This window comes from Carcharodon carcharias, chromosome 4 (genome assembly GCF_017639515.1).
Source record: "Carcharodon carcharias isolate sCarCar2 chromosome 4, sCarCar2.pri, whole genome shotgun sequence".
In the NCBI taxonomy this organism is placed as follows: Eukaryota; Metazoa; Chordata; class Chondrichthyes; order Lamniformes; family Lamnidae; genus Carcharodon; species Carcharodon carcharias.
This window is the reverse complement of record NC_054470.1, coordinates 30,107,350-30,131,619: the sequence shown is the minus strand read 5'-3', so window position 1 is coordinate 30,131,619 and position 24,270 is coordinate 30,107,350.

Genomic DNA, 24,270 nt, shown 5'->3' with positions numbered 1-24,270 from the left:
GAGTTTGCCCAATGACTTTGTTTCTGTTCCCCAATTAACTAGGCCAACTTTTATTAGCTCCCCCCATGGGGTTTCTGTCCCCTGCCTCACAGGGGTAAAGCCTACAAGAACAAGTAGATGGAGGAGTGAGAGATGCAGGAAGGGGATTGGATTCCAATTGCGGATATTGGGGATGTCCCAAACATTGGTAGGGGCTGGGGTCCTGAACATAGGGTGGGGGGGGTCTGATGTGCAGGGGAGGATCTGCATCATGGGTGGGGGTTTTCCAGATCACAGGCGGGAGGGCAATTGTGGGTACTATCCCATGGTGATTTGAGTGGAGAGTATTTGGTGGTCGGGGGTGGTGGGTCAAATGGTGGGCAGGTTGAAGTATCCAAAGGTGATCGAGGTGGAGTACCCGAAGGAGATCAGGGTGGCTTGCAGACAAATCACTGGGGAGGCAGCTGGGGGTGGTCGAGGGCTGGAATGGTGTTGCGGGTTCAGTTGGTGTCAGTAAGGGAGTTCATTGGTGGTCAGGAGGATCAGATGGTGTTGGGGAGTTGGGATGATGAGGGCTGGATAATGGTTGTGGAGCAGACAGATCAAGGTGTTGGGTGAGGTGGGTAATTACCTGGTAACTTAGTGGGCCTGGAGGAAGCACTCCTGGTCTTTCTGACCCACAAACAGTGCTGGAGAAAAATGTACCTTATGGATCGAGGCATCTTAAAGAAGGCAAGAAGGACAAGTTTCCTAAACATGGGAAACCTGGTGACCTACTGTTAAAATAGAATGACTGATCAATGCTTATATTTCAATAACTAACCTGCTTCTCATGAACAGGTTGGCTGTCGGCTCCATTAAAAGTGGAATTGGGCAGTTTCAAGGTGAGTTGGATTCCTGTTTCAGTTTTCTTGCATCTTAGCCTCAGGCACAATGCCAACACACCCATTTTCCACCCAATTTCATTGAAAAAAATAAAGACGTTACATTCACAGAGGCTGTGGCTGCAATCAACTGGAGATTTTGTTCCACTCCTCATGCAAAGGGAGCTCAAAAACTTTGATAACTGTTATGACAAGAAAACAGCAATAAAAATGTCTGATTGAGCTGACAGTTAAAATTGACAGTAAGTTATGGCAATATTATTGTGCCATGTCTATGAAACTAGCATTTTAGTAAAACTTCTTTCTTGAAACAGCAGTGGGGAAAAATAGCATCAATATATGGTTGATGTAGTTGCCCAACATTTTAACGGATAAACTGGGAAACCTATATTAGGTATGTTGTGTTTTTATTCTCCTTGTGTTTGCTTAGTAGATAAACATCAAGGCACCATTCACAGATAAAAAATTGGCTAAAAGAATACATAGGTTTATTTATTAAGGATTTGAGAAGTTGGTAGCAGTCTCACACGAGGAGAATTTGTACATGTGAGTAGCTTCCTCAGAACAAACTGAGGCAAAGTCTAAATCACATGATACATTGCATCATTTCCTCTCTGGTGATGTATGTAGAAAACATAACCACGCCCAATTAAAGGTGGACCACCACAAAGTAGCAGCATAATTTTCAAGTGATAACTACATTCTAACAGCATAACTTGTGAATTTGATATCCTTATTAACATTAACATAGGGGAAAATTTTAAATTACTTAATTTGATTATAGTCAATTGGTAGTACAGAATTTGAATATCGATGAAAAAAGGCACCTGTTGAACCTTTTCATCTTGCACTTAGAGGTGGTGGTGGCATAATGGTACTGTCACTGTATTCCAGAGACCCAGGGTAATGCTCTGAGGACCTGGGTTTGAATCCCACCATGGCAGAAGGTGAAATTTGAATTCATAAAAATCTGGAATTAAAAGTCTAATGATGACCCAACTGGTTCACTAATCTGCTGATTTGTCTGGTCTACATGTGACTCCAGACCAGGTAAGGACAGCAAATACTCTCTGAGCAAGGGCAGAGGGTAATAAATGCTGGCCTAGCCAATGATGCCCAAATCCCATGAATGAATTAAAAAAAAACTCATCAGGACAATACCAATTGAAAAGGGAACAAAAATTTATACTTCATGAGAAGAAAGTGTTGATTTGGTTGGCTCTGATTGGTAGAGGTGTTGCGTTGGAGAATGCACTAGTTAACTGATTACTGACAAGCTTTGTTTAAATTCAAGCCAGGCAGGCTTTGATTGGTTTTGACTCTGATTGGTCAAGATATTGCCCTGGGGAATGGACCAGAGAATGGCTGTTGCTTATTTGGTTTCATTAGATCGGGTGAAATGTGTGTACATGTTCATTCTGTCTGCAAAGAACAAGACCCTGTGTGTTAATATATGTATCTTCTAGCACGCGCAAGTGTGCCGCACTGTGAGCCCCACTGTTAATCTTAAATTGGTTGTTAGCACACTCATATCATCTACGGTTCACGCTTAGCAAATGTTATCCAATCATGGAATAACATCTAATCTAGTGTTTTGAGTTTTTCAAGCACAGGCTGGTTGGGTATGGTCGGTACCTTGCCTGTTGTGAACAGCCAAAGGGACATGCTGTTTGATCTGCCTGTCTTTGGAATGTATAGCCTACATACCTAGCATCACACTGGCATTGAAATTCATATACTACATTTCTCATTCGTGTGATAGGCAGAACGTATTTTTGCTTTGATGGCAGCATCTTGTTAGTGGCAAACAACTCATGTTGCTACTGCATAGTAGCAGCTTGAAACAGGTAGCTCACCTGTTGCTCAAGTTTGAGGTACCTTACCTTCCCAGGGTAATCTGAGGTAGACTGGGTACTTTGCAGGACCAAAAGTGACTGCCTTAAGCCTGTTCATGAGTTAGTGCAATATATAGCAAGCAATGGTCTGGTCAGAGTAGTCATTATTTCGCAAGATGGCTTTGATGCACCCTATTTCTGCATCAAGCTTGCAAAGTGAGCAAATGGCTCAGGCCCATTTGAAGTTGTCAATAAGGCCAGTCTTATAGCATCTGGAACTATAGGAGTCCCAACGTGTATATTGACCAGTGAAGGTAGGCTTGCGGTAGATGGTGGTAGAGAACCCCCGGGCAGATTTCTCAATTAGCACATCAAGAAAGTGAAGTTCATTTGACTGCTCAATTTCAAAGGTGAATTGGAGCACAGGATGGAACTATTAAGACGTGTAAGGAAATTCTTACATGCAGGTGTGGATTCAAATATAGCAAACGTATCATCCACATATTGGGAACATGGAAGCGGTACAAAGTTGGGATTCATTCCATTAAAGACACATTTCTTGTGAAACCCAAAGATGTTTGCAAGAGCTGGGCCTGGAGGGGATCCCACGCCAACACTATCTATTTGCGCATACATGTTGTTAAGCCTGAACTCAACTGTGTGAGTTGCTGAGTTCATAACTTCATTGAATACTAGTTTGCACAATGGCAGCAGGTCTAGATCGCCATGATATCATGCTGCAGTGCAAATGTCTATGGCTTCCTTGAGCAGTACATTGGTCAATAGGTTAGCAATGTCAAATGAGCACATAGACATGGCATTGCTATTGATATGCAAGTCCTGTGAGTTCTTCGCAAATGTGAAGGAATCCTTCACCGTATATGTGGAAAACTTGCTCAAAACTGATTGTAGCAACTTGCCCAACCAGTTGGCTAATTCATATTGTGCAGAACTGGTCATGGATAAAGGTAGGGCTTAAAGGCTTAAAGGGACATCACTTTTGTGTGTCTTGTGCAGCCCATACATACAGGGACATAGCAAACCGTGAGGGCGAACCCTGTCATAAATATCACCCGGCAGCTCATTGCTCTTACACAAGTCCAACAAGCTGATTGATTCTGTGATTGGACAACATTTGCTAAACAATCCTGAGTGTGCTAAGAATCACGCTGGCAACCAATTCAAGATTAACAGTAGGGCTCACAGTGTGGTGCACTTACGTGTGCTAGAGGTTACATATATTAATACACAGGGCCCTGTTCTTTGCAGGCAGAAAGAACATGTACACATATTGCGCCTGTTTCAACTAAACAAACTGGGCAACAGGTTCAATCTCTGGTTCATTCCCCAGGGCAATGCCTTAACCAGGGTCAACCTGCCTGGTTTGAATTTAAACTAAAGCTTGGCAGTTAAGTTAGTCAGTCAGCCAACTGGTGCATTCTCCATGACAACACCTCTACCAGAGTCCATAGCACTCTCTTCTCATGAAGTACAAATTGTTGTTCCCTTTACAATTGGTATTCTTGCAAGCTGTCCTGATTAGTGCAAGACAATAAGCATTGATGGTATTGCTCATTTGATTATATCCATCAATTTGTATAATACTTTCCCATTAACAGAATAATGAGTATTCTCTCCATATGTTACAGTTATTTGTGAGAGTCATGGGGCAGTCTCTTCATTAATCAAAATAATGTTATATGTAAATTAAATTACAATATAATTAGTGTATTAGTCTCAGCTATATAACAAATACAATATTTAAGGTAAAACTTGTTTTTTGAATGATCAAAACAACTTAATTCCCCCAGTATAGTATATACAATCAATATGTAATAAAGTAATGTCGAGGACAAACTAACGCAAAATAACTTAAATCATAAAAGATTTCATTCAACTCTTGTTTCTAAATTACAGTAATTGCAATATTTCATGAAAACAAACTTTCCTAAAAGTTCAGACTGGTGCCTCTCTCTCAGTAAAATTTGCTTAAAAACAGTGTTGAGCCTGATGGCAGGTTTATTTTCTTAAAGATTTCATATACAAAGAAACATCAAGGGCAGAAACTAGACTAAAGCAGAAACAAGATTTGACCTTATTACTTCATTCATAATATGTCATAGTATTGAGAGTACTGAATGGCACCAAAGCACAAATACAATAGTGTTGAAAAAGTAAATATTTAATGATATGAACAGTTAAGGCACTTTTTTCATCTCATACTTCCCCTCCCCCAGCTTTGCTATGTTTGTAAAGGTTATTTGTATGAAGTTGAACTGCATTTGTATTTGGCACAAAATCAAAACTAATGCCTTCCATCTCATTTCCCTTCTACCCCAGAGAAGCAAACACTAGCAAGCTAGTGTCCAAATTGGGAACAGCACTCGCTGGCTGGAATTGGGCAGCTTTTGATGTTACTGCCTGACATTCCATAAAAGCAATCAGAATAATAAAATGGTTATGTTAGGAGGGTGTTAGTTACAGAATGGTGTCTCTTAACTGTGTCTCTTAAAGAAGTCTTCATAGTCTTCAGTAGGTTAACAGTAAGAATTTATTAACTACTTGTAGCTATATACATATATATAGTAAAGGGTACAGGCAAGGAGCTCGCTCCATGTCTAGGTCTTCACACATCTCTGCTCAACACCACATGGTCAGGGTCATGTGCCTTCTTATATTACTGTGTAAGCAGTACTATACTCAATCCTGCTTTAACCCTGCATGTGCCAGACCCTTATACTATACCTGCCCCCCACCCACCCCACCATCTATGAGAATTTATACTAGTTTACTTCATGTCTTACATTAAATGCACGTGATGATAACACATTGTTGTTACCACATTATTGCTATTACTACATTATCACTGCCCCATTCCACCCCATTTCAGGTTCTTGAGTTTACAGGTTCAGGTGGTCTGAGAAGGAGTGGTAGGCTCTGTTGTTTCTGGTTTTTTCTTGTCTTGGAGATTGGACTGGCATTTGGGTATGCTTTCATTCTCATCTGCTATTCCTTTATGTTGAACCGCACTTGGTTGGTTTGGCTGTTGAGCTGATCAATGGTTGCTGCTACACTGAATTGTTGCTTATGGGGTGCATGTTGTCTTCTTGATGCTGCTTTGTTGTCTTCTTTCTCTGTGCAGGCCATTTATATGGACTATGCAGTTCTGGTAGGCCAACGAGAGTGTTTGTCTCGACATCCTCTATATGGAGGAGATCCAAGGCTACACAAGCATCCCTGCTCAGGAGAGAGAAAGGTTGGTTACGGATGACATACATCAGCTCAAAGGTCTGTTCGCCTCGATACTGCAGTGGTTCCAGGATCAGGCCAATGACTGGAAGTCCAATTCCTCCTGTCCATAAAAAGGAGTGTCTGTCATTTGAAGCTCGACGTCTTTAAGCCATAGTTCCTTGCCCGACTGGACTGTCATGCTGGCACCTGAATCTAATTTAAAATTTGTTAGATGGCCATTGACAAAGATTTCCAAAATTAAGAACCACAATCATTGACGTCACCCAAGAAGCATGGCAGTGCATCTTCTGGGTTTTCAGTCTCGACTTTGTGGATTACTTTTGGGTCTTTTATGCGTTCCTGGGGTTTTGACTTGCACAGTTTGATATAGTGTCCAGTCCTGTTGCAGTGGGAGCATTGAGCTGTACTCACAGGACACCGATCTCTCCTCTGAGGATGCTTCGCACCGCAGCCTAGCAAGGTTTCTCTGCTGGGTGGTTCAGGAATTGCTTTCCCTGACTTGGATTATCCCTGTGTTTCTGATAAACTGGCTGGATAGTTGGCTTCTCTTCCATGTTTTATTCTCTCCCCTTAAGATTGTCCTATGTTGCTCGTGTCGTTCACACAGATGGATTATCTGGATTGTCTTGTCTAGGGTAAGATCATCTTTAGCTTATAGGAGGTCAGAGAGTGAATTGTTTGCAACACCCATGTCGATTTTGTCTTGCATGTGCTCAGGCTTTAAACTCTGTATTCACACCCCTCTGCCATCCTATATAGGTCATTTATCAAGGAATCACAAGTTCCCTAGGCAGTTGGACAATCTTATTGGATTCAGCTCTCTCCAATATTTTGGTGGTTTGCAAGTTGCAATGAATGTCAAAAGATTAAAACATCTTCAGATTTGATGGTTGACTCATTAGTACCCTGTCTTGCAATGATGTCACTGAAATTGGCCCTATAGAGTAAAGAAGTGTGCTCACTTGCTCTTCAGGCTTTTTAAAAATATATAAACCAGAAACGATGCTGCATCTTAAAAACATTTTCCTCCAAAGACCCCAATTTTGTGACTGGTCTGGGCCTTATGGTCTGGGCCTTAGGTTAGTCCAAACTGAGTTGAAGTGTTGAATTGTGTTCCATGTTAACAGCAATTTAGCTAGTTCCACTTCCTTGCCCTCGGAGGGAGAGATTGCAGATGAGTTTTGCTACAGAAGATTCAGATGAAAAATTTGATGGGGTGGCGTATGGGAGAACACTGATGATGATGCACAGAGATGCTTGGTGCACTGTCTGGCAGGCCTGTCAGTCTCCTGTCACTGTCAAGGTGCATGGAGGAGTCGGCTCCCATATAGCACAGGGCATCTCGCAGAGCCAAGAGCCCAGCCTTTCCAGTGTGGAAGTGTTGGCCAACTCTATGACAACCATTGCGGACCCACCCATAATGTAATATCCTATGATCAGTGTCTCAGCTTCCATTACAGCTTAGGTAAAAGCCACTAACATCTGTGTAGTAATTATAGTTTTGGTAAACACAGGACTGTAGCTTTAAGAATATGCCTATGTTGTAGGATCGCATGATCTGTGTAAATCAACGAGTTAGCAGCAGGGGGGACATTTAGGAGGGAATTATTCTTTAGTTACAGAGTTAGATGCGCACATCTAGCTGCTGCTGCTGTCTTGTAAATAAAGTTAAACGTTTCCATCAAGAAAAGTTGCTTGGAAAAATCAACTCTAACAAACTGGTGACAAGGATAAATCAGATCTGACACTGTCCCTCACCCAGCAATTGTTGGTATCTAAGCTAATTTTTAAAAAAGGAAGATATACTCAACTGAGATGCCACAGTTTGGCAGAATCGATCCCTTTGAACCAGCCACAGACGATTGGTCTCAATATATGGAATGTCTTGCATTCTGCTTTCAAGCCAAAAAGTCACAGGAAGAGGAAGAGAGGAGAATGATTTTCTCGAGTATTTATGGGAGCAAGACCTACTGTTTAATTCGAAGTTTGATGGACCCCGGTGCCCCAGATTCAAAGACTTTCAGTGAATTAGTAAACCTCATTCAGGGACATTTTGAACCAAAGCCCTCAGTCACAATACAAAGGTTCAGTTTCAATTCACGGAATAGAGCCCTGGGAGAGACCATCGCTACCTATGTGGCAGAATTAAACAACTAATGGAATATTATGATTTCGGTGAAACCCTGAATGATATGCTCAGGGATCATTTGGTCTGTGGTGTGCAAGAGGATGCTATTCAGTGAAGATGGCTGGCTGAAGTGGATCTTGATTTTAAGAAAGCATTAGAAATAGCACTTGTGTTGGGAAGTGCTATAAGGGATTCACAGGACATTCAAAGGGCGCAATATGGAACCGTTTTCCTAGTTGGGCGGGAACAATCAGCCAAAAATGGTGCAAAAAGCTGGGACCCTGCCGCAAAGTGGGAAACAGCCCCCACTAACCGAAAATTTAGAGGAAACAGCTTAGCAGCAAAGTCGAAAATTAATTTTTATTGACTTAAAAACAAATCATACTCCTAACGATTGGCAATTTAAAAAAATGAAGTGCTATTTTAGTCACAAAAGTGGACACTTATTGAAACATTGCAAAGTGAGATTAAAACAGGCTTCCAGGCAACAAACAAAGTCCAATGAAATATATAGGAAGGGCCAGAAACAACCACTTCTGATATTTATTCCTTATTCAACATGAAAGTTGAGAAGACAGAGCCAATTACTGTCAAATTGCAAGTGAATGGTAAACCATTAAAAATGGAAGTTGACATGGGTGCTTCTACCACTGTAGTAGGAGAACACACTTTCAGATATTTAAATAAAAATGCTCAACAATTAAATTTGAAACAAACTTCTGCCAAGTTGAAAATGTACACGAAGAAATCCAGGTAAATGGTATCACCAGAGTAACAGTTCATTATAGACACCAAACCTTCTAGGTTGTGATAGGTTGAAAGAGATTATATTAAACTGGTCCAAAGTCTTCCAGTTATGAGCAGGGGGACTACCAGAGCTGCTAAAAAAATATGGCACAGTCTTCAAGGATGAACTGGGAAAAATCCAAGGCCTACAGGCTAAGAGTTACGTGGACCCAGAAGCAACTCCTCACTTCTTGAAAGCAAGGCCGGTGCCTTATGCCCTGAGAGAGAAGGTTGACGCTGGGTTGAGCTGGCTAGAGAGGCGGGGTGTCATAAAAGAGGTTCAGTTCTCAGAGTGGGCAGCACCCATAGTCCCTGCCCTTAAACCAGACCAGAATGTCCGGATCTTTGGGGACTATAAACTAATGGTCAACAAAAAAGGCAAATTGACAGGTACCCTATTTCCAAGATTGAAGACCTCTATGCCAAACTAGCAGGAGGGATGACATATACAAAGCTTGACATGAGTCACGCTTATCTGCAATGGAACTGGATGATGCCTCCTGAGAATTTGGGACCGTAAACACCCACAAAGGTTTATTTTGATACACACGCCTGCTCTTCAGTGTTTCTTCGGCCTGTGCCATTTTTCGGAGGAAAACTTGGTACAAGGACTACCTCAAGTCGTGGTCTGCCTGGAAGATGTACTGATAACTAGATTCATAAAAAAGGAACACTTGGCCAATCTAGATGAAGTCCTAAAATGATTTTTAGAAGCAGGATTGTGCCTCAAGAAGGAAAAATGCACTTTTCCGGCAAATGAAGTCATTCATTTGTGCCACCAGGTAGATGCCCAAGGGTTACATCCTGTTGAACAGAAGGTCAAACAATCAAAGATGCACCTGCACCTAAGAACGTCTCTGAACTTAAATCATTTTTAGGGATGGTAAATTATTATGGCCGATTTCTACCAAATTTATCAACAGTTTCAGTCCCTCTACATTCACTGCTAAAGAAAAACCAGCGTTGGTTTTGGAAGTCATCCCAAGAAGAAGCCTTCATGAAAGTAAAACAGCTCTTAAACTCTTCAAATTTGTTAGTGCACTATGACCTGACGAAGGAATAGGTGCTAACCTTGCGATGTGTCCCCCTATGGAGAGGGAGCAGTAATATCTCAAGATGGACAACGGTACAGAGCGGCTGATAGGATATGTATCCAGGACACTTACTACAGCTGAAAAATTATATGCTCAGATTGAAAAGGAAGGTCTGTCGATTATTTTTGGTGTAAAAATATTCCACCAATATGTGCATGGGCGACATTTCACGTTAGTATCAGACTGCAAACCACTTGGATCTGTTTAGCCAGAAAAAGGTTATCCCTCCCATAGCTTCCGCACGAATTCAAAGATGGACCCTAATTTTGGCAGCATATGAATACACCTTTGTACATAGACCAAGGATTCATATAGTAAATGCTGATGCCCTGAGTTGCCTTCCTTTGCAAGAGAACAATGACCATGTCCCAATCCCCCAAGAGCTCATATTAGTGATGAATTTCCTGGATTCCTCACCAGTCTGTGCCAGGCAAATAAGAAACTGGATGAATAGTGATCCAGTCCTGTCTCGAGTAAAAGACCAAATGTTACATGGTTGGTCCCAGGAACCAGTCTCTGATGAATTGAAGCCATTTTCCAGCTGAAGACATGAGATGAGCAGTCAAGATGGTATTCTGTTATGGGGTGCATGTGTAGTAGCTCCTTCATAAGGAAGGGAACTACTCTTAATAGAGCTACACAGTGCCCATCCAGGAATCTCATGAATGAAGATGATAGTGCAAAGTTATCTTTGGTGGCCGGGGATGGAAGACGATATTGAGAAGGTGATAAAACACTGTGCAATGTCAACAGCTACAAAAGTTACCGGTGGCAGCCCCATTACACCATGGGAGTGGCCTGGTAGACCCTGGGTGAGATTGCACATAGATTAAGTGAGTCCTTTCCTTGGAGTCATGCTCATTCCAAGTGATTAGATGTTTATGAGGTTAAGTTGCCAACATCAGGGACCATTATAGGAAAACTACACCAAAGCTTTGCTATCCATAGTTTGCCAGAGGTAATGTTCTCAGATAATGGTACTGTGTTTACGAGCGCTGAATTTCAACAATTTGTCAGCCTAAATGGTATCAACCACGTGAAGACTGCACCGTACCATCCATCATCTAATGTACTGGCAGAAAGAGTAGTACACACTTTTAAGGTGGGAATGAAAAAGCCAACCGGCGAATTGCTGGAAACTAAACTTGTTTGTTTCCTATTTCACTACAGAACAACCCCCCATACCACGACAGATGTAACACCTGCAGAGTTATTGATGAGGCGCTGTCTTTGAACAAAACTAAGCTTGATACTTCCCAATTTGGAGTGGAGGGTAGAGGAAAGTAAAGGGAACCAAAAAGTGACTCAGGATTTGCATAGTCTTGAGTGACAATTTACGGTTGGAGAAGCAGTATATGGTATTTTGGCGAAGGACAATAGTGATTATCTGGTAAAGTGAGTTCTGTGACTGGAACATTGTTGTACTGCATGGAAATGGAGGGTCAGATCACCTGTAAGCATGTGGATCATTTAAGAAGAAGGAGATATCCCAACAAAATGATGTTCCACCTATAATCATTACTGAACCACTGGTTCCTGTTGAAGTTGCTCAACCAAGGATTGGCATGCCCGATGTCTCTGTCGGAGTGGATGACACTGAGCTGCCTGTGTCTAATGAGGTACCTGATGTTAATACGGCTCCAGAGAATGTAGTTCCTGCAAAAAAATCAGAAGCTGTGGAACTACAACATTCCACATGGATCAGGAAACCGCTTGAAAGACTGAACTTGTAATTTCAAAGCTCTGAAGAGTAATACAGACTCGAAATATTAACTGTTTTTCTCTTCACAGATGCTGTTAGACCAGCTGAGTTTTTCCAGCATTTTCTGTTTTTGTTGTAATTTCATGACCCATGTAAATATTGTATTGTAAGAGATAAATATCCTTGTAAATACAAAATGTACAGAAAAGTTAAAGGGTGAGGAATATAGTAATTATAGCTTTGATACACGTAGAACTGTAGCTTTAAAAATAATCCTGTGTTGTAAGATCACATGATCGGTGTAAACCAATGATTTAGCAGCGCGGGGAACCCCTAAGAAGGAGTTCTTCTTTAGTTATAGAGTTGGATGCAGACATGTAGCTGCTGCTGCTGTCTTGTAAATAAAGTTCAATGTTTCCACCAAGAAAAATTGCCTGGAGAATCAACTCTAACAGTTTGAATGCTGCAGTGGAAGCTCAGTCTGATGTCAGAGATCCATGCTTGCTGTTGTGATACCTAAGATTGCTGCCATCGTGGATATGGATCTCAGTGCTCAAATCAGCTTGCAGGTTCTCATGGCCAAATTGCCTTCCCAAAATGGATGCACCAGCTCACAAATGGACCTCCAAAAAGCAAGCCACAGTACTTCCACAAACCTCAGCATAAGGCAAAAGTACCTCATCTGCAAATTGCATGCCTGTCCCTTTAAATAACACTAGTGGGAGACACTTTGTGCAGCAGCGAGTAATTAGCACAGACGTACACAAGTTGCATGGTCCAAGTTTTGGAACTGTGTGTCAAATCAGCCGGAAAGGCCATCTGACACCCCAGTCTGATCAGTCCTGATGTTTATAGCGTATGCGAGTGCTCTTCTCAGCAAGGAACACCGCATGGGCTATATCGGAAGCAACCAGGAGAGTTTATTTCAGGGCTTCTATAGTTCCGAGACCAGCGGCATTATGGATCCCAATTTCACTCTCTTAATCTAGAGCCATTTTGAATTTGTCCAATAGTGTTATTAATACTCATTGCAATTATTGTTGGAAATGAATTGTTATTGAAATTACCCCCTTTCATTACCTCAAGTAGGTTGTGACTTACACATCCATAGTTAGTCAGTCAGTCAAACAGCTTTCACTGTGAATAATTGAATCAGATCTCAATAAAGCAGTGGAGTTCATTAGCTCAGAGTGCAGTGGATGCCAGGATGCTGAATAAATTTAAGGAGGAGAGAGACAGATTTTGAATTAGTAATGGTTATTGGGAGAGGGCAGGAAATTGGAGTTGAGGCCAAAATGAGATCAGCCATGATCGTAATGAATGGCGGGGCAGGTTCGAGGGGCTGAGTTGCCTCCTAGTTCTTATGTTCTTATTATTAATATTTAATAAGCAATATTGTAAGGAAAGTTTGGGCCCTTCTTTTAAGATATGTAATTAATTTACTGAACGATCTTCCAAATCATTGGTAGTAATAGTTAACTGTTCGAAAATTTCCCATCCTCAAGGTGTAATTGGTAAATTTGTAATTATGGGCTGGGTTTTGAGCCCTTTGGCATGTAACTAAAAATTGTGTGAATGGCCAATATGCCGGTTCCCTGGCTCCATCTCAGCCTCGGGCCATTTTCCTAAAGGCAGACGGGCAGGGATACCTGCCTGCATGTGGTAGGTAGTCAGTTAAACTAATTAATGGCCACTTAAAGCAATTTAAGGGACATTCCAGTCAGCCTCAGGGATGCTGGAGGCAGCAGAGGCCAGATTAACTACTTGCCTGGCCTCCCAGCGATGGACCTTGTGGGTCAGTGTTCCAGGCAGGCTTAGATGCCCTCCTTGCCTACTCGGGTGCATAAGCAACAGCAGGCCACTCTCTGGAGGTGTTTCTCTCCCACAGTGGTAGCCTGGTTGCAAAAGACATTTTTAATTTAAACTTTTAAGAAGCTGAAGCACCCTCACCCTCATTTACCAGCCACAGCCTGCTACAGCTTCCAAACTGGAAGGCCTCTGATTGACCCTCTATCTTTGAGAACCCACCCACACTCCTTAACTGGGCAGTAATCTCACCCTCTGCTCATTAATTGGCCACTCCAATGAAAATCCCATTGAATGATTGTTTCTACACAGTGTGAGCTCCCGAACCCACTTTGAGCCTAATTGCGGGACACAAATGCCTCAGGGAAAATCCTGCCCTATGTTCAAGCATTAAGCTTCAGCACTTTAAAATGTTAATACTTTCCTCTAACCTTGAAACTGAGGATTGTTTTGAGGTCAAAATTAATTGTAAATTAAAGCTAATTGTAAAAAATGGTAGTGTTTTAATGTTTCACATATACTTGTCAGGCCTGGGAAGACTCAAATTTTTTGCAGCCTTTCTTAAATATAAGAAAAAAAAAATTCAACAATATTCATGTGGAGGCAGTTCAGAGGAGGTTTACTAGATTGATAACTGGAAAGAGTAGGTTGTCTGATGAGGAAAGGTTAATCAGCCTGGGCTTGATTCCACTGGAGATTAAAAGAGTGAGGGGTGACTTAATTGAAGGATATAAGGTCCTAAACGGTCTCGACAAGGTAGACGTGGAAAGGATGTTTCCTCTTGCAGGAGAGTCCAGGAATAGGGGGCACTGTTTTAAAATTAGAGGTCGCCCTCTTAGGACAGATGAGGAGAATTTTTTTTTTCTTGAGGATTGTGCAACTTTGGAATTCTCTGCCATTGAAGGGGACGGGGATGGGGGTCATTGAATATTTTTAAGGTGGAGATAGATTCTTATTAGGCAAGGGAATCAATCTAAGGTTACCTGCGTAGATGGGAATGTGGAATTCGAAGCACAAACAGATCAGTATTGATCATACTGCATGGTGGAGCAGGCTTGAGGGGCTGGATGATCTACTTCTGCTCCTATTTCATATATTTGTATGAAGAATGCATACTAAAAAGTGGGCCCAGTTCTATTGAACTGGATTCTAGAATCAGTTAACTTCTATCAAGGTACTAGGGGTAGAAGAAATCTGGTGGAGGTGTGCCAAGGTAGTGGGGACAGAGAGCAAATGCTGCTGTTTTTAAAGTAGAGAATCACTGACTAAAGCTGTAAGTAGAAATATCATTTTAGCCTGCAAAAGTTCCAGCTTAGAATTAATACTCTCCTGAAGTAAAAGTGATTAATAGCAAACAAATGAGTACATACGTTCCAGGAAGCTGCTTTTACTTCAAGTACGATTCATTGTGAGTTTAGTCATACTCCATTATTAAATGTAGTTTACAAATAAAATACAGATTCCCAGTCATAGAGGGCACAGCCCACTTCTGAAAAGTGCTTTTTTTAAAAAAATTCATTCGTGGGATGTGGGCTTCACTGGCTGGGCCAGCATTTATCGTCCATTCCTTGTTGCCTTTGAGAAGGTGGTGCTGAGTTGCTTTCTTGAACTGCTGCAGTCCATGTGCTATAGGTACACCCACAGTGCTGTTAGGAAGGCAGTTCTAGGAGTTTGACCCAGCGACAGTGAAGGAATGACGATATATTTCCAAGTCAGGATGGTGAGTAACTTGGTGGGGAATTTCCAGGTGGTGGTGTTCCCATCTCTCTGCTGCCCTTGTCCTTCTAGGTGGTAGCGGTCATGGGTTTGGAAGGTGCTGTCGAAGGAGCCTTGGTGAATTCCTGCAGTGCATCTTGTAAATGGTACACACTGCTGCTACTGTGCGTCAGTTGTGGAGGGATTGAATGTTTGTGGATGTGGTGCCAATCAAGCTGGCTGCTTTGTCCTGGATGGTGTCAAGCTTTTAGTGTTGTGGGAGCTGTACTCATCCAGGCAAGTGGGGAGTATTCCATCACACTCCTGACTTGTGCTTTGTAGATGGTGGACAGGCTTTGGGGAGTCAGGAGGTGGGTTACTTGTCATATGATTCCTAGCCTCTGACCTGCTCTAGTAGCCACAGTATTTATAGGGCTCATCTAGTTCAGTTTCTGGTCAATGGTAACCCCACCACCCCTCCCAGGATGTTGATAATGGGGGGTTCAGTGATGGTAATGCCATTGAACATCAAGGGCCGATGGTTGAATTCTCCCTTGTTGGAGATGGTCATTGTCTGACACTTGTGTGGTGCGAATGTTACTTGCCACTTGTCAGTCCAAGCCTGGATATTGTCCAGATCTCACTGCATTTGGACATGGACTGCTTCAGTATCTGAGGAGCCACGAATGGTTTGAATATTGTGCAATCATCAGCGAACACCCCCACTCTGACCTTATGATGGATGGAAGGTCATTGATGAAGCAGCTGAAGATGGTTAGGCCTAGGACACTACCCTGAGGAGCTCCTGTAGTGATATCCTGGAGCTGAGATGACTGACCTCCAACAACCACAACCATCTTCCTTTGTGCTAGGTATGACTCCAACCAATGGAGGGTTTTCCCCGCTTTCCATTGACTCCACTTTTGCTAGGGCTCCTTGATGTCACACTCTGTCAAATGTGGCTGTGACATCAAGGGCTGTCACTCTCACCTCACCTTGGAAGTTCAGCTGTTTTGTCCATGTCTGAACCAAGGCTGTAATGAGGTCAGGAGCTGAGTGACACTGGTGGAACCCAAACTGGGTGTCAGTGAGCAGGTTATTGCTAAGCAAGTACCGCTTAATAGCACTGTTGATGACCCTTCCATCACTTTACTGATGATGGAGAGTAGACTGATGGCGCTTTAATTGGCCAGGTTAGATTTGTATGGTTTTTTATGTACAGGACATACCTGAGCAATTCTCTACATTGCTGGGTAGATTCCAGTATTGTAGCTGTACTGGAACAGCTTGGCTAGGGGCACAGCAAGCCATGCACCTATTTTAAGTGAAATTGTATATAATAATTTTCCACAACAACCTCTAAGTGAAATTTGGAGTCTCTTTTTCAGTTCAATGTTTTAAAGCTGACTGCACATTGATGGGAGGCTTACATGAAAGCATAAATTAAGTAAGACATATCACTTACTCGTGGGTCGTTTACAAAGAACATTGGATTACCCATAAATGTCCATTAGGTAAATGACATGGCCCCCTCCTCATTCTTCCTAATGTCAGGCACATTTACATATGTCTGGTGTCCCTCTTAGCACTTGTAAATTGAAAATGACCCAAACCTTCCAGGATATATCCCAAAAGTCAAAACAGAAAGGTCAGTCCAATTACGTGTCTTCCATGAACCCTATTCTACCCAATCATGAGCCTGGAAACTTATGTCTCTAAGTATAGGCCCCGGGCCATTTTATCTGCTTTAGCGCAAGCTTTTTCTGTTCTTTCTTTCTGCTTCCATGGAAATGATAACAAAGGCTCTAGTTATTCCCGTTTTTAATAAAAAACATGTTTTAACCTAATTCTAACAAGAAGTTAACAAATTTATAAAACAACACTGACTTAAGGGCAATCTTAGTCTTAAACCACAGCCTAGCAAGGTTTAACACTGAAAATTAGTAAAAGGGATTTAGTTGGTTACATATTGAAAGCTCATCAATTTCATTTTCCCGCAAACAAAAACTAGACAAAAGCTCCAAGTATTCCTGATCTTATCTTTCTCATGCTCTTTTGCCTAGTGACTAAAGCAAACACAAGGCAAGTCTGCCATACACAAGGCCGTTTGTGATGCACCCAGCACCTGCACTCCAAAAGCTGCAGAGTCATGCAGAATAGCAGTTCTAGCAAAAAGCTAAGGGTCATTTAACTGTTGCAATGTTGGATCCCTCAAAATAGCCTCAAATGCCCATATTCTTTCATCTCTCCCTGAAGAGGAACCTGGACAAAAGGGCTGAACTACCGAGGTGAGGTGAGAGCAACTGCCCTTGACATCAAGACAGCACTTGACCGAGTGTGGCATCAAGGAGCCCTAGCAAAACTGGAGTCAGCAGGAATCAGGGGTAAATTCTCCACTGGTTGGAGTCATACCTAGCACAAAGGAAGATGGCAGTGGTTGTTGGATGTCAATCATCTCATTCCAGGGCGTCATTGCACGAGTTCCTCAGGGTAGTGTCCTTGGCCCAACCATCTTCAGCTGCTTCATCAATGACCTTCCGTCCATCATAAGGTCAGAGTGGGGGAGTTCGCTGATGATTGCACAATATTCAAACCATTTGTGGCTCCTCAGATACTGAAGCAGTCCATGTCCAAATGCAGCAAGACCTGGACAATGTATAGGCTTGGGCTGAGAAGTGGCAAGTAACATTCGCACCACACAAGTGCCAGGCAATGCCCATCTGCAACAAGGGAGAATCCAACCATTGTCCCTTGATGTTCAATGACATTACCATCACTGAATCCCCCAATATCAACATCCTGGGGGGCTACCAATGACCAGAAACCAAACTGGACTAGCCATATAAATAGTACAGCTGCAAAAGCAGGCCAGAGGCTAGGAATCGTGCGATGAGGAACTCACCTCCTGACTCCCAAAGCCTGTCCACCATCTACAAGGCACAAGTGATGGAATTCGCTCCACTTGCCTGGGTGAGTACAGCTCCAACAACACTCAAGAAGCTTGACACCATCTAGGACAAAGCAGCCCACTTGATCGGCACCACATCCACAAACATTTACTCCCTCCAACACCGACGCACAGGAGCAGCAGTGTGTACTATCTACAAGATGCACTGCAGGAGTTCACCAAGGCTCCTTAGACAGCACCTTCCAAACTGACAACCACAGCCACCTAGAAGGACAAGGGCAGCAGATAGTTGGGAACACCACCCCCTGAAAGTTCCCCTCCAAGTCACTCACCACCCTGACTTGGAAATATATCACCGTTCCTTCATTATGGCTGGGTCAAAATCCTGGAACTCCCTTCCTACCAGCACTGTGGTGTACCTTCACCACAGGGACTGCAGCGGTTCAAGAAGGCAGCTCACCACTACCTTCTCAAGGGCAACTAAGGATGGGCAATAAATGCTGGCCCAACCAGCAAAGCCCACATCCCATGAATGAATGAAAAAAAAGAAAGGTGAGAGAAAGGAAATTAGATTGTGAAATGTTAGCAAAGCTTTTATTTAAGGTACATCTAACTGATCTTTCTTTATATCTTATCCAATGTATATTAAGATCATTAAGAGTCTGTAATATATCAATACAGAATGTTGTATATTACTGCAGATACTGATACTAGAACTGTTGTAGTGATGTTTATTGTCCCATTCTGTAAATGCCAAATTAGTCCTGATTTTTCTTTCCTTGATTTGAAGCATAATAAGAATAGTAAAGTTCAATGAAAGGGAAACTTAAAAAATGTGAGGCATGAAATAAAAATTTAAAAAGTGCTGGAAATACTCAGCAGGTCAGGCAGCATTCATGGAGAGAAACAGAGTTAAAGACCCAAATCTTCCGTTCAGGGTCAGAATCCCTATTTCCAGCCCCAATAAGACAAAAAAAAATACACACTTGCCTTGCTCCGATTTTTCAAGGCAATCTTCCAATGGCGGATGCTGCAGAATTCAGTCAGCACAGGAAACCTCAGAGGGAGAAGCTAAGATAATCTGTGCAAAAGCCATGCTCCCTTTTTATGGTACTAGCTGCTGTTTTTCTGGTAAGTAAAGAGTCTAAATGTCCAAAAGCTTTTTTGAAAAGCCATGGAGTGAAGGTGTAAGGGAATAGGGTGTGTAAGGTAAGTGGCTAGGGGTGTAGGATGGATAAAGGGATAGGGTGGGTTGTTAAAGTCACCATTCATATATTGAGGAAAGGATGAATCTGGAACCCAATCTTTTCCTTAATCCAGGATTATTCACAACAGTACAGACACAGACTCCCTTGCTCACCTCCTATACCCAGTGAGAACTGGGCTTTATACACTTGCAATAATTCCTTAATCTTTACCCTGTTGGTGGCAGCTGCTCTCATTTACAAACTTAAAGCACACACTCCACTGCAGCATGATTCCAATATTAACCTGGGTGACGGGGTAGAGTGGGTGAGTGGGTAGGGTGGGTAAGGTAATTGGGTGAAGGGGTAAAGGGATAAGGGTGGTAGGTGGATAGGACAGTGAGGGGGAGTCAGGGGGATTGGGAGAGTCGGAGAGTGCGAGGGTCAGAGGGAGTTGGGTGCTGGGTGTTAGTCTGCTCGGGTTGGGGGCAGTCGGGTGGTGAGGTTGAGTTATGTCAGGTCAAGGAGAGTCTCAGAGGATTGGGGGTATTGCATGGTGAGGATTAGTTAGGTTGGGTCAGGGGTTCAGGGCGGGAATCAGGTGGTGAGGTCAGGTCAGGTCAGGGTCAGGTCCGGGGAGTCGGGGTGGTCCATAAGACCATAAGATGTAGGAGCAGAGGTAGGCCATTTGGCCCATCGAGTCTGCTCCAGCATTCAATGAGATGATGGCTGATCTGATAATCCTCAATTCCACTATCCTGCCTTTTTCCCATACCCCTTGATTCCCTTACTGATTAAAAGTCTGTCTATCTCAGCCTTGAATGTACTTAATGACCCAACCTCTACAACCCTCTGCGGTAAAGAATTCCACAGATTGACAATCCCCTGAGAGAAGAAATCCCTCCTCATCTCTGTTTTAAGTGGGCGTCCCCTTATTCTGAGATTATGCCCTCTGGTCCTCAACTCTCCCACAAGGGGAAATAATCTTTCAGCATCTACCCTGTCAAACCCCTTAAGAATCATATATGTTTCAATCAGGTTGCCTCTCATTCTTCTAAATTCCAATGAGTACAGGCCCATGGGTCATGGGAGGGAGTTGGAACGTTGGGAGATAGTTGGAAGATCAGGGGAGTCAGGGGTCAAGGGGGAATTGAAGGGTCGAGGGGGGGTGCCGGTGGGGTCAGTGTGAGTGATTTGGGTGGAAGGGGGTGGTTAGTTCTGGAGTTTCTCAGATGTCAGGCTAGGTTTTAATCTGCCTAACATTTCCTAGATAACTATCTGGGTAAGTAAGTCAGAACTGTCTGAATTTTCCGACTCTAACTCACAGATGGAGACGTTTGGAGGGTCCCAGCGAGCAGCAGAATTGCCCATCAGTAGTTTAAATTTCTCGGGCGATTCCCATGGAGTTATTGCGTTGGAACTTTCAAGGAGTTCCATAGCGCATCTTGGCCAGTCTCCAACAATCTGGAGATTGGAACATCTGGGCAAATGTTTCAGGTCTACATGAACTTTCATGAACTCTGTTTCTTTCCACAGTTGCTGCCTGACCTGTTGAGTATTTCCAGCATTTTGTTTTCAGATTTCCAGCATCTGCAGCATTTTGCTTCTGAAAATATGAAGTGTTTTGACTGCTACACACAAACCTTACAACTCAGAGATTGAACAGAACTCGGGCAAACCACACACTGGATTGTCGCATTCAGAGTGAGTTCCTTGCAGTTCTGTGTCCTTTCAGGCAGACTTGAGGCTCTTACAACTCACAGATGAAGTGTCTCGGGCTACATTTCAAATGCCCCTCAATGACTTGACTTGATCGTCTCACTCAGGCAATACCTGTTACCATGGAGACTGATGTACAGCACACCTGTGATTCTCATCAACTGCCAATCAAATGAAAATAGCTCACCGTTGAATTTAGCTTAGTTAGCTAATCAGATTACCAAAATAACTCATCTGGCCATTCTTTTATTTATATAATATCTGTGCTGGTGGGTAAATAAAATTTAGTTTGATTCAAGTTATATTTGTCTGTTTTCTGTTTTCTAAAGTTTAATGCTGGTCCTGGCTACTTTTGGGGGAAAGTTATTGGGGTTGGCAATATATGTCCGAAAATTACGGTATATGTGTTTTCAGAACAACTCAAATAAATGTCCAAATAACATTCTGTATGAAAGACTTTAAATGGCCCAACTTGTCACTTGTGGACATACCCAACAACAGAATCATCTTTCTTTAATGGATAAATTGATTTTTTATGCTAGGGTTCAATATGTGGACTCTTCGTATGGTATCAGCATGAGCCTTATGAATGTCAATATGAATGTAAAGTTTGGGAGAAAAGAAGCTGAAGGGACATCGTATTGAAGTACTCAGGATCTGAAGGGCTATGATGAATAGAACCATAATAAATTATTTGACAGAAACAACAAACTCTGTAACTAGGGCAGGCAGATTCAAACTCAAAAGAAGGCAAGTGAACAGACAATTTAGATTTAAGCACTTTACAAGAAGTGATGAATATAGGGAACAAATTGTCCAGGGAGGTTTAAAAATTCATTCATTAAAATTCAATGAAATAAATTTATGATGAAGTTCAAATCACTGATTTGTTTAGAATGGAATTTATTTTGTTGGTTTACTCTTTTCATTCACTATCACCACACTTTCTTTTCCAGCCAGGAAATAGAACAGCCAGAGGCATTTTTCTATAGCACATTTAGTTGTGCTCTTCATTCAGATGACAGGAGATGTTTCTCATACAGAGTAAGACAAAGAGTTACTTTTATTATATGCTTCCACAAAATTCCTCAAAGATGGAACTTACCCCAGCTGTGAATGAATAAATCCCATCTGTTAGAGCAGCAGGGATTATAGTGACAGGTGCCCCTGTCACTCCAAATAGTGATCTGCCGGTTGAGAAGTGAACAAGCAAGTAATTGAGTTACTTGACCACCCAACACAGAATTTTTTTAAAAATGCTGCTAAATTAATTGAATTCCAAAAGGATATTTAAACGGTATTATGATGGCTTGGCACCAGAAGCTATATGTTTGAAAGTTGAAGGAAATGTCTTACAGTCATTTGCTACACCATATTTACTTCAAAAGGACTATTGTAATACATTTCAAAAACTGCTTAAAGCTGTGCCGGTCCTGTCAGATGTGGCAGATAGGATAAATTATGACTCTTTTTCTCTACTCTATACTCCATACAGCTCACTGCTGGTGACATTTAGACTTTTGATGTTTTATGCTCATAAAATAATTCCTGAAAAAAAGCTTCCTATTTATTTTTCAAAGGTTAATGCTGTCTATCTTGCTCACTGTGTGCACCTCTACATTAGCCTCAGATTGCATAGGCATAGTTTCCTGTAAATATATAACTGGATGGTAATGTCTGCACCAAGGACAAATTCAATTGATTAACACAATATTTTATCATGTTTCATTGATTAGAACATGTTGAACAGATACCAAGGGCTTTATTTTAAATTTGGGACAGGAAACCTGATATCTGGATCATTTCCATGTTGCCTCAATGCCGCGTCTGCATCACTCATGGAACGCAATAAACTTTTGTGCCCTAATTGGGCTGGAGGCGAGCTCGGCATCAGTTAATGGTGTTGAGTGTTACCAGGAGGTGGAAGCTGCTTTCAGAGCGGCAAAGGCAGAAGGCAACCATGATGGAGCCTGACGTTGTCTATCTGAATAGAGGATGAGGCATTGCCTTGGAGTGCCAGCAACATCAATTCATAAAAATGTTGTCAAGTGACCAAATGAAAGGTAAAACATGTGATCCGGCATAAGATCACTCAGGCCTCAAGATTTTTCAGCATAGAAAATAACCTTTAACTTCTTCCCACATTGAACCCAACAGCATTGCGCTAACGTCTACTAGACTGTTCAGGTTGGTGGTTTCCAAATTGAAAATTGCCTTCTCATCATTTCTGGCCCCTTAAAGGTTTCCTCAATGAGCTTTAACAGGCCACTAACAGGAGGCAAGTGTGTTTCCTGTTCCCCACCCACTCCGCCGTCACTTTGTAAATTGCATCATGTTCCAGAGGCATGGAAAGATTTATTGTTCTCGGTATGTGATTCAAATTGCACCTGCAAATGCTCCTGCCCCAACAGCAATTGAAAATCCTACCTCCCATTTCTGAAGCTACCTAAATAGATGGAAAAGTTAAAATAAAAAGGGATACAAGGAAACCTCTACTCTTTGAAGATATGTGGGAGGTTGTGAATATTTTTTAGGTGTGATATATAATACATTAATTGGCTGCTATCACAAGGTCCTAAAAATTAACAGATAATTATGCACAAGAAAGGCCATTCAGCCCATCTTAATTCAACTAACCAGGAAGATTGCAAAATTTCTCTTTGCAACATCCAATTGTTTCCTAAATGAATCCAGGATTTTTATCTCCACTGTTCCATTAGGAACTTTTTCCACAGGTTGACCACTCTTTGCGTGAATAAAAATTAACTGATAACAGTCCTAAAATTACCTTTTATGAGTTAGGTCCTGTGTCCCTCAGATCTACTCCTGCAATTTATTTTTAAGTAACTTTATGTTTACTTTTTCCATTCCTTTAACAAATAATGTCACAAATGACACCCTCTGTGACTGAGAGCAGTACCTACTTCTTCCTTCCCTACCTGGAAATGTTGACATCATTTGACATCATTTGTATTCAAGGTGTTCATTGCACTCATTTGACATCAATTGCATTCAAAAGCAACCATTGAGTTATCATTTAACATTGCAAGTAACGTAATTGACATCAGTTGCCCCAAACCGCAGAGCTTATCATGATAATAGTTAATTGTGGTAGTGGACTCCAGTATTGAATACTATACGGTACTCAGTACTAGATAGGGGGTCTCCTGACCTGGAGGTTGAAGGTCAAATAGCACATGTTGGAGCCTGTCTTGATAGGATTCAGTTATTGCAGATATATGTTTATGTTAGGAAAATGTGTTATCAATAAAGTTAGCTCAGCAACAATGTTGATGGC